Here is a 9,721-nt window from a genome sequence, read left to right on the forward strand (position 1 = left end):
CGTTCGGAGAGTTGCGTTTTTCAGAATTGTATTGAGATCGTTTTCCACAGAGCTCAGATGTCAAAGCACAGCAGCAGCTCTCCACAGCGATCCTCTATAGCGCCCTTTCTCCCGCAGCTCCGTCCTCATTGGAAGGAAGCAAAAGTGAAAGGCTGAAGTGAAATAGAGCGGGGACGAAGGCAGTGAAGAGAGAGAACGTGGGAAGAAGAGAAAAACGCAAGGGAAAAAAAGCAGCGTCGAAAAAGAGATGACGGAGCTGTCCTCTCAATAAGAAGAGTGCCAGCGAACCTTGCTCTTGCTTACGGCCACACTCCCTTGAGCACGCCTGATCTTGTCTGATCTCGGAAGCTAAACAGGGATGGGCCTGGTTAGTACTTGGATGGGAAACCGCCTGGGAATACTAGGTGCTGTAAGCTTTTAAGCGCAGGAGGCGCCCTATCCCCGCTCGCTCGCTCATTCCCCTGTTCACACGTGCAGTGCGGCTTGTCCGTCTGTTTATTTGTCAGCTTTGGCGAGACACGGGTGCTTGTGTATTAGCGTGAGCGTTTTTTATTCTGATCAGGAACAGTTTTACAAGTCCGCAAAGGATCGAGGAAAGGTTTATCGCCAGCTGAAAAGAGACACAGCGCTTCGGCTGTGGAGACTTGTTCGGCTGGCGTTCGGAGAGTCGCGTTTTTCAGAATTGTTTTGAGATCGTTTTCCACAGAGCTCAGATGTCAAAGCACAGCAGCAGCTCTCCACAGCGATCCTCTATAGCGCCCTTTCTCCCGCAGCTCCGTCCTCATTGGAAGGAAGCAAGAGTGAAAGGCTGAAGTGAAATAGAGCGGGGACGAAGGCAGTGAAGAGAGAGAACGTGGAAAGAAGAGAAAAACGCAAGGGAAAAAAGCAGCGTCGTAAAAGAGGTGACGGAGCTGTCCTCTCAATAAGAAGGGTGCCAGCGAGCCTTGCTCTCGCTTACGGCCACACCCCCTTGAGCACGACTGATCTCGTCTGATCTCAGAATCTAAACAGGGATGGGCCTGGTTAGTACTTGGATGGGAGACCGCCTGGGAATACCAGGTGCTGTAAGCTTTTAAGCGCAGGAGGCGCCCTATCCCCGCTCGCTCGCTCATTCCCCTGTTCACACGTGCAGTGCGGCTTGTCCGTCTGTTTATTTGTCAGCTTTGGCGAGACACGGGTGCTTGTGTATTAGCGTGAGCGTTTTTTATTCTGATCAGGAACAGTTTTACATGTCCGCAAAGGATCGAGGAAAGGTTTATCGCCAGCTGAAAAGAGACACAGCGCTTCGGCTGTGGAGACTTGTTCGGCTGGCGTTCGGAGAGTCGCGTTTTTCAGAATTGTATTGAGATCGTTTTCCACAGAGCTCAGATGTCAAAGCACAGCAGCAGCTCTCCACAGCGATCCTCTATAGTGCCCTTTCTCCCGCAGCTCCGTCCTCATTGGAAGGAAGCAAGAGTGAAAGGCTGAAGTGAAATAGAGCGGGGACGAAGGCAGTGAAGAGAGAGAACGTGGGAAGAAGAGAAAAACGCAAGGGAAAAAAAGTAGCGTCGTAAAAGAGGTGACGGAGCTGTCCTCTCAATAAGAAGGGTGCCAGCGAGCTTTGCTCTCACTTACGGCCACACCCCCTTGAGCATGCCTGATCTCGTCTGATCTCGGAAGCTAAAAAGGGATGGGCCTGGTTAGTACTTAAATGGGAGACCGCCTGGGTATACCAGGTGCTGCAAGCTTTTAAGCGCAGGAGGCGCCCTATCCCCGCTCGCTCGCTCATTCCCCTGTTCACACGTGCAGTGCAGCTTGTCCGTCTGTTTATTTGTCAGCTTTGGCGAGACATGGGTGCTTGTGTAATAGCGTGAGCGTTTTTTATTCTGATCAGGAACAGTTTAACAAGTCCGCAAAGTATCGAGGAAAGGTTTATCGCCAGCTGAAAAGAGACACAGCGCTTCGGCTGTGGAGACTTGTTCGGCTGGCGTTCGGAGAGTCGCGTTTTTCAGAATTGTTTTGAGATCGTTTTCCACAGAGCTCAGATGTCAAAGCACAGCAGCAGCTCTCCACAGCGATCCTCTATAGCGCCCTTTCTCCCGCAGCTCCGTCCTCATTGGAAGGAAGCAAGAGTGAAAGGCTGAAGTGAAATAGAGCGGGGACGAAGGCAGTGAAGAGAGAAAACGTGGGAAGAAGAGAAAAACGCAAGGGAAAAAAAGCAGCGTCGTAAAAGAGGTGACGGAGCTGTCCTCTCAATAAGAAGGGTGCCAGCGAGCCTTGGTGTCGCTTACGGCCACACCCCCTTGAGCACGCCTGATCTCGTCTGATCTCGCAAGCTAAACAGGGATGGGCCTGGTTAGTACTTGGATGGGAGACCGCCTGGGAATACCAGGTGCTGTTAGCTTTTAAGCGCAGGAGGCGCCCTATCCCCGCTCGCTCGCTCATTCCCCTGTTCACACGTGCAGTGCGGCTTGTCCGTCTGTTTATTTGTCAGCTTTGGCGAGACACGGGTGCTTGTGTATTAGCGTGAGCGTTTTTTATTCTGATCAGGAACAGTTTTACAAGTCCGCAAAGGATCGAAGAAAGGTTTATCGCCAGCTGAAAAGAGACACAGCGCTTCGGCTGTGGAGACATGTTCGGCTGGCGTTCGGAGAGTCGCGTTTTTCAGAATTGTATTGAGATCGTTTTCCACAGAGCTCAGATGTCAAAGCACAGCAGCAGCTCTCCACAGCGATCCTCTATAGCGCCCTTTCTCCCGCAGCTCCGTCCTCATTGGAAGGAAGCAAGAGTGAAAGGCTGAAGTGAAATAGAGCGGGGACGAAGGCAGTGAAGAGAGAGAACGTGGGAAGAAGAGAAAAACGCAAGGGAAAAAGAGCAGCGTCGTAAAAGAGGTGACGGAGCTGTCCTCTCAATAAGAAGGGTGCCAGCGAGCCTTTCTCTCGCTTACGGCCACACCCCCTTGAGCACGCCTGATCTCGTCTGATCTCGGACGCTAAACAGGGATGGGCCTGTTTAGTACTTGGATGGGAGACCGCCTGGGAATACCAGATGCTGTAAGCTTTTAAGCGCGGGAGGCGCCCTATCCCCGCTCGCTCGCTCATTCCCCTGTTCACACGTGCAGTGCGGCTTGTCCGTCTGTTTATTTGTCAGCTTTGGCGAGACACGGGTGCTTGTGTATTAGCGTGAGCGTTTTTTATTCTGATCATGAACAGTTTAACAAGTCCGCAAAGGATGGAGGAAAAGTTTATCGCCAGCTGAAAAGAGACACAGCGCTTCGGCTGTGGAGACTTGTTCGGCTGGCGTTCGGAGAGTTGCGTTTTTCAGAATTGTATTGAGATCGTTTTCCACAGAGCTCAGATGTCAAAGCACAGCAGCAGCTCTCCACAGCGATCCTCTATAGCGCCCTTTCTCCCGCAGCTCCGTCCTCATTGGAAGGAAGCAAGAGTGAAAGGCTGAAGTGAAATAGAGCGGGGACGAAGGCAGTGAAGAGAGAGAACGTGGGAAGAAGAGAAAAACGCAAGGGAAAAAGAGCAGCGTCGTAAAAGAGGTGACGGAGCTGTCCTCTCAATAAGAAGGGTGCCAGCGAGCCTTGCTCTCGCTTACGGCCAGACCCCCTTGAGCACGCCTGATCTCGTCTGATCTCGGAAGCTAAACAGGGATGGGCCTGGTTAGTACTTGGATGGGAGACCGCCTGGGAATACCAGGTGCTGTAAGCTTTTAAGCACAGGAGGCGCCCTATCCCCGCTCGCTCGCTCATTCCCCTGTTCACACGTGCAGTGCGGCTTGTCCGTCTCTTTATTTGTCAGCTTTGGCGAGACACGGGTGCTTGTGTATTAGCGTGAGCGTTTTTTATTCTGATCAGGAACAGTTTTACAAGTCCGCAAAGGATCGAGGAAAGGTTTATCGCCAGCTGAAAAGAGACACAGCGCTTCGGCTGTGGAGACTTGTTCGGCTGGCGTTCGGAGAGTCGCGTTTTTCAGAATTGTATTGAGATCGTTTTCCACAGAGCTCAGATGTCAAAGCACAGCAGCAGCTCTCCACAGCGATCCTCTATAGCGCCCTTTCTCCCGCAGCTCCGTCCTCATTGGAAGGAAGCAAAAGTGAAAGGCTGAAGTGAAATAGAGCGGGGACGAAGGCAGTGAAGAGAGAGAACGTGGGAAGAAGAGAAAAACGCAAGGGAAAAAAAGCAGCGTCGACAAAGAGGTGACGGAGCTGTCCTCTCAATAAGAAGGGTGCCAGCGAGCCTTGCTCTCGCTTACGGCCACACCCCCTTGAGCACGCCTGATCTCGTCTGATCTCGGAAGCTAAACAGGGATGGGCCTGGTTAGTACTTGGATGGGAGACCGCCTGGGAATACCAGGTGCTGTAAGCTTTTAAGCGCAGGAGGCGCCCTATCCCCGCTCGCTCGCTCATTCCCCTGTTCACACGTGCAGTGCGGCTTGTCCGTCTGTTTATTTGTCAGCTTTGGCGAGACGCGGGTGCTTGTGTATTAGCGTGAGCGTTTTTTATTCTGATCAGGAACAGTTTTACAAGTCCGCAAAGGATCGAGGAAAGGTTTATCGCCAGCTGAAAAGAGACACAGCGCTTCGGCTGTGGAGACTTGTTCGGCTGGCGTTCGGAGAGTCGCGTTTTTCAGAATTGTATTGAGATCGTTTTCCACAGAGCTCAGATGTCAAAGCACAGCAGCAGCTCTCCACAGCGATCCTCTATAGCGCCCTTTCTCCCGCAGCTCCGTCCTCATTGGAAGGAAGCAAAAGTGAAAGGCTGAAGTGAAATAGAGCGGGGACGAAGGCAGTGAAGAGAGAGAACGTGGGAAGAAGAGAAAAACGCAAGGGAAAAAAAGCAGCGTCGAAAAAGAGGTGACGGAGCTGTCCTCTCAATAAGAAGGGTGCCAGCGAACTTTGCTCTTGCTTACGGCCACACTCCCTTGAGCACGCCTGATCTCGTCTGATCTCGGAAGCTAAACAGGGATGGACCTGGTTAGTACTTGGATGGGAGACCGCCTGGGAATACCAGGTGCTGCAAGCTTTTAAGCGCAGGAGGCGCCCTATCCCCGCTCGCTCGCTCATTCCCCTGTTCACACGTGCAGTGCGGCTTGTCCGTCTGTTTATTTGTCAGCTTTGGCGAGACACGGGTGCTTGTGTATTAGCGTGAGCGTTTTTTATTCTGATCAGGAACAGTTTAACAAGTCCGCAAAGAATCGAGGAAAGGTTTATCGCCAGCTGAAAAGAGACACAGCGCTTCGGCTGTGGAGACTTGTTCGGCTGGCGTTCGGAGAGTCGCGTTTTTCAGAATTGTATTGAGATCGTTTTCCACAGAGCTCAGATGTCAAAGCACAGCAGCAGCTCTCCACAGCGATCCTCTATAGCGCCCTTTCTCCCGCAGCTCCGTCCTCATTGGAAGGAAGCAAGAGTGAAAGGCTGAAGTGAAATAGAGCGGGGACGAAGGCAGTGAAGAGAGAGAACGTGGGAAGAAGAGAAAAACGCAAGGGAAAAAAAGTAGCGTCGTAAAAGAGGTGACGGAGCTGTCCTCTCAATAAGAAGGGTGCCAGCGAGCTTTGCTCTCACTTACGGCCACACCCCCTTGAGCATGCCTGATCTCGTCTGATCTCGGAAGCTAAAAAGGGATGGGCCTGGTTAGTACTTAAATGGGAGACCGCCTGGGTATACCAGGTGCTGCAAGCTTTTAAGCGCAGGAGGCGCCCTATCCCCGCTCGCTCGCTCATTCCCCTGTTCACACGTGCAGTGCGGCTTGTCCGTCTGTTTATTTGTCAGCTTTGGCGAGACACGGGTGCTTGTGTATTAGCGGGAGCGTTTTTTATTCTGATCAGGAACAGTTTTACAAGTCAGCAAAGGATCGAGGAAAGGTTTATCGCCAGCTGAAAAGAGACACAGCGCTTCGGCTGTGGAGACTTTATTAATAAGGCCCCTCAGTAGTTGAGATCTCTGTTATACCCATCTAGAAACATGCAATCAGCATGTTATTGCTGAAGCAATAGTCACAACATTATTCCACACCTGGGTGAGAGGCGGGTGATGATGACAGTCGTGCTTTCTACACCTTATACTGAGCTCAGAAATGGACCAAGCGGACATCTCACGAGCAGATCCCTCCAACTTGTCTCAGCAAAAATACCACGGATTCACATCCAAAATATGATAAAAAGGCAAAAACCCCACACTTGGAATGCAAACGTACCCTAAAAAGGAAACACGGTTTTAAAACGAACTTGATTTTCCCCTGGAGAAACCTTTTTATGGACACACATCGCATCTATTACACATGTAGAACTAAATATAAAGATAAAACTTAATATAAGAAGTCATGACATATCACACATGACGAAGTCTGGTCCAGAATAAACAGTTTACACTGACCCACCTTTATTTACCCTGGTCACTCACTTCTATTAACTGTTTAACTGGGTAACAAATTAATATTTGTTTCAATTTGGGATCTACACCTGGGAGCCCTGAAATGTTGGCCAGAGGGGAGAAGCTTATATTCAGACGTGAGAATATATTAAAAAAAGGATCTGATGTTGTTTTTCACCTGTCTAATCAAAGCTTGTTCAAAAATTATCTGATTATAGGACACACGAGTTTATAATCATACTCATTCCACTTTTTAACCACGTATGTATGCACAATATGAAACGTATATACACTAAATCTCACGTGTGACTCCCATAATATACATTTCTTTACGAAAATTAGGAACACTTACTACAATTATCAACCCCCCATGACGAGGCAATATTTCATACCTTTGTTTCTTTGTGGGTTCAAAGTTCTGTCCTGTCGTTTCACACGTAACGTTTTGGTAGTTATCTCAATTTTCCTTTGCAATTATCTCCAAGATCATCATCAACTTTTTGTAAAACGCTATGCACAACTGATATTTAAAGAAAGTCCTGTACCAAAACGTCTTCGTAGGAAAAGACAACTTTTTTTTCCTTATGTTAGTCGCTACACGGTTACTCAGAAAATCCATTCACCGCCTTTAAAAAAAAAGTTTCGTTTTTTATTGTGGTTCACTGACATTTCTGTCACAATTCTGAGGGACCCCAAATAAAATTCACTTGCCGGTATAAAGACGCCGGCGAGGATAAGACAGGTATCGAGCCACCTGCGTATCTAGAGGACGTTTAAAATAAAAAAAATGGCGTGTAATGTTGCGAAGGGCTACTGTTTTTTTTTAATAGTTTGTCGATTGTAAGGGACGTGGGCCGCGACAGAAATACTGGACGGGGTGGGAAAAGGTTTATTGATGGTTTATTGTACCGCAACGGTCACAATTGACTCACCAGCAAAGATGGCACCGAGGCCACATCGACTCCCTCCCGCTCTGCCTCGCACCGAAGCTCGAGCTGCGGAGCGCGACGCCAAACCGCCGGTCCGCGGTCGCGGGCGCCGGACATAGACGTCATAAACCCTTCCGAGGCGCAGGAATTATAGATCACTGTAGTTTCTTCTGGACCCGGGTTAGGGACAGTGTGCCCTCCGTGAGAGTCTTCTGAGGAAGCCAGTGTCTCATGGGTGTCCAGGCTTGGTACCATCTGTCCATCACAGGACACACAGACACACACACTCACACACCCTGGACAGGACACCAGTCCTTCACAGGACACACACACACTCACACACCCTGGACAGGACACCAGTCCATCACAGGACATACACACACCCTAGATAGGACACCAGTCCATCACAGGACACACACACACACTCACACACCCTGAACAGGACACCAGTCCTTCACAGGACACACACACACAACCTGGATAGGAAACCAGTCCCTCACAGGACACTCAGACACACACACTCACACACCCTGGACAGGAACCAGTCCATCACATGACAAACACACACTCACTCACACACCCTGGACAGGACAGCACTCCATCACAGGACACACACACCAGGGCCAGTTTTCCCAGAAGCCAATTAGCCCAAAAGCCTGTCTTTGGACCCGGAGAACACAGGGAGAACATGCAGACTCCACACAGACAGTCCCCCCCCCCCTCCGGGTCCAGACCCGAGCCCGGAGCCCCCCCGCGCTGAACCCCTCCGTACAGACGGCCGCACACAGCTCCGTTGTTCCCGATTCCCGAGGTCATCTGTTAAAAGAAGCCGGTGTGTTGCCTCCAGGTGACATTTCCTACTGGAGTCAGGACAGGAGGCTCTTCTGTACACAGAAGGGGGTGGGGGTGGGGAACAAGCCGCCCAGCCCTGTGGTTGAAGCCGATACCCCGGCTTCTCTCCAGACACAGCTGGGTGAGCTCCTCCAGTCATTACAGGGGGCTCTACTGTACTCAGAGGGTGGCGGGGGTGTGGAACAACTCCTTTGTTTGGGGCCTTGGGGCATTCTTGTTGTGAAAGGCGCTATATAAAAAAACTGAATTGAAATTGAATTTTACAGGTTTGGGTTTTTCGGAGAGCTTGTCAGAGATCTTGTCTGACGTGCCATTTCAAAAACGTAACGACACTCCTCACGTCCGAGCGCCGCCGGTCTGTGACGTAACGTATGCTTACACAACCATGACGGTTTCATCATGGACAGCACGAAAGCCCGAAAAGTGGTTGACGTTTTAATTTGGCAACGCCACGATGGATCCCAGTTTTTTTTTTTATTTTGGAGGCCAAAGAGGACAAAAAAGGAAACGTCCGGAGGTGGATCGATGGTCATCTTTGCGGTTGTTCTGATGTTCTGGAAAAAACAAAACAAAAAAAAACGGCTCGCTTGCCCGGTCGTGTAGTGTTTCCACACTCCACGCAAATCAACTTCTCTTCGCCCCCGTGGGCTAGTTGCCCGCCGCACCCCTCTCACGTGATAGGGGCTTCCCCTGGCTGTGACGTACTTACCCTACCCCCTTCCGCCAACGTCATACCGAAGGTCGCGCTTCGGGCCGCGGCGATGTTGACGGACTGTCTTGTAGCGTGAGAAGGGTTTAAATTTCGACTTAAGGAGTTGGCCATCGTTATATTTCGCGAGGTATCATACGGGGGGAAAAAGAACATTTATATTTATCAACCTACTAGTAATACTGGGTGGATGTCACGTTCCCCAAAGTTCAGTGCCTCTCTCTAATAAAGTAAAAAACCGACATTAAACTCCGTTCGAAACAGCCGTTTGTTATTCTGTTGTGAGGTGTGAGGGCGGAATGCAAATCAAGTTGGTGAATAGAAAATGAAACAGGAGTCACTTCTTGAGCTATGAATTCCAAAAAGTATGAAAACCTGTGCATTTTAACAGTGCAGAATACTCATAAATTGCACTGACTTGCTTGCTTTCTTCTGTTGCTTTTATATTTCAGTCATTCACTGTCAGCTAGCACTGGAACAATTCAAGAGAGGTAGAAACAGAAGCTGTCAGGAGAGGGATTTGAACCCACGCCTCCATTTGGAGACCAGAACACCCAAGCCCACTGGAAAGACACATGTCCTTGAATCTGGCGCCTTAGACCACTCGGCCACCCTGACAAGCAAGAGCAAGTGCTGTGCTGAATGCACCAGTAGTTGACTAAACTGAGTTTCTTCCCTGAAATTATTTGCTTACGAAGAGCCAAGTTGCCTTGAATGGATCTTGAAAATCAAATATACGGGTGGATTGTTATTCGGTTGTGAGTTTTGAGGGGCGTATTATAAATTGAGTTGGTGAAAAGGCGCTTTTTGTTAGTCTGTCGGGAGGCTGCACAAGGTGTTTAGAGGGAGAACTTCTAAAAAGCAGGCTCTCTATGTTT

At 49.8% G+C, this 9,721-nt stretch overlaps 3 non-coding genes and 7 pseudogenes across 3 annotated transcripts; 9 read left to right on the plus strand and 1 right to left on the minus strand.

The window, feature by feature from the left end:
• Positions 1-297: 297 nt before the first annotated feature.
• On the plus strand, positions 298-416 carry LOC148667966 (5S ribosomal RNA; annotated as a pseudogene).
• Positions 417-952: 536 nt separating this feature from the next.
• LOC148667967 (5S ribosomal RNA) lies at positions 953-1,071 on the plus strand (annotated as a pseudogene).
• A 537-nt stretch (positions 1,072-1,608) lies between these two features.
• On the plus strand, positions 1,609-1,727 carry LOC148667968 (5S ribosomal RNA; annotated as a pseudogene).
• Positions 1,728-2,264: 537 nt separating this feature from the next.
• On the plus strand, positions 2,265-2,383 carry LOC148667969 (5S ribosomal RNA; annotated as a pseudogene).
• A 537-nt stretch (positions 2,384-2,920) lies between these two features.
• Positions 2,921-3,039, plus strand: LOC148667970 (5S ribosomal RNA; annotated as a pseudogene).
• A 537-nt stretch (positions 3,040-3,576) lies between these two features.
• Positions 3,577-3,695, plus strand: LOC148667971 (5S ribosomal RNA). The gene has a single exon (XR_015938059.1). It is a non-coding gene; the product is annotated as a 5S ribosomal RNA (ribosomal RNA).
• A 537-nt stretch (positions 3,696-4,232) lies between these two features.
• On the plus strand, positions 4,233-4,351 carry LOC148667972 (5S ribosomal RNA). The gene has a single exon (XR_015937490.1). It is a non-coding gene; the product is annotated as a 5S ribosomal RNA (ribosomal RNA).
• A 537-nt stretch (positions 4,352-4,888) lies between these two features.
• LOC148667973 (5S ribosomal RNA) lies at positions 4,889-5,007 on the plus strand (annotated as a pseudogene).
• A 537-nt stretch (positions 5,008-5,544) lies between these two features.
• LOC148667974 (5S ribosomal RNA) lies at positions 5,545-5,663 on the plus strand (annotated as a pseudogene).
• A 3,685-nt stretch (positions 5,664-9,348) lies between these two features.
• trnal-caa (transfer RNA leucine (anticodon CAA)) lies at positions 9,349-9,461 on the minus strand. The gene is made up of 2 exons: positions 9,424-9,461; positions 9,349-9,394 (listed from the first exon to the last, which is right to left on the minus strand). It is a non-coding gene; the product is annotated as a tRNA-Leu (tRNA).
• Between the last annotated feature and the right edge of the window lie 260 nt (positions 9,462-9,721).

The sequence above is a fragment of the Lepisosteus platostomus genome, chromosome 5 (genome assembly GCF_059453375.1).
Source record: "Lepisosteus platostomus isolate fLepPlt1 chromosome 5, fLepPlt1.hap1, whole genome shotgun sequence".
Classification (NCBI taxonomy): Eukaryota; Metazoa; Chordata; class Actinopteri; order Semionotiformes; family Lepisosteidae; genus Lepisosteus; species Lepisosteus platostomus.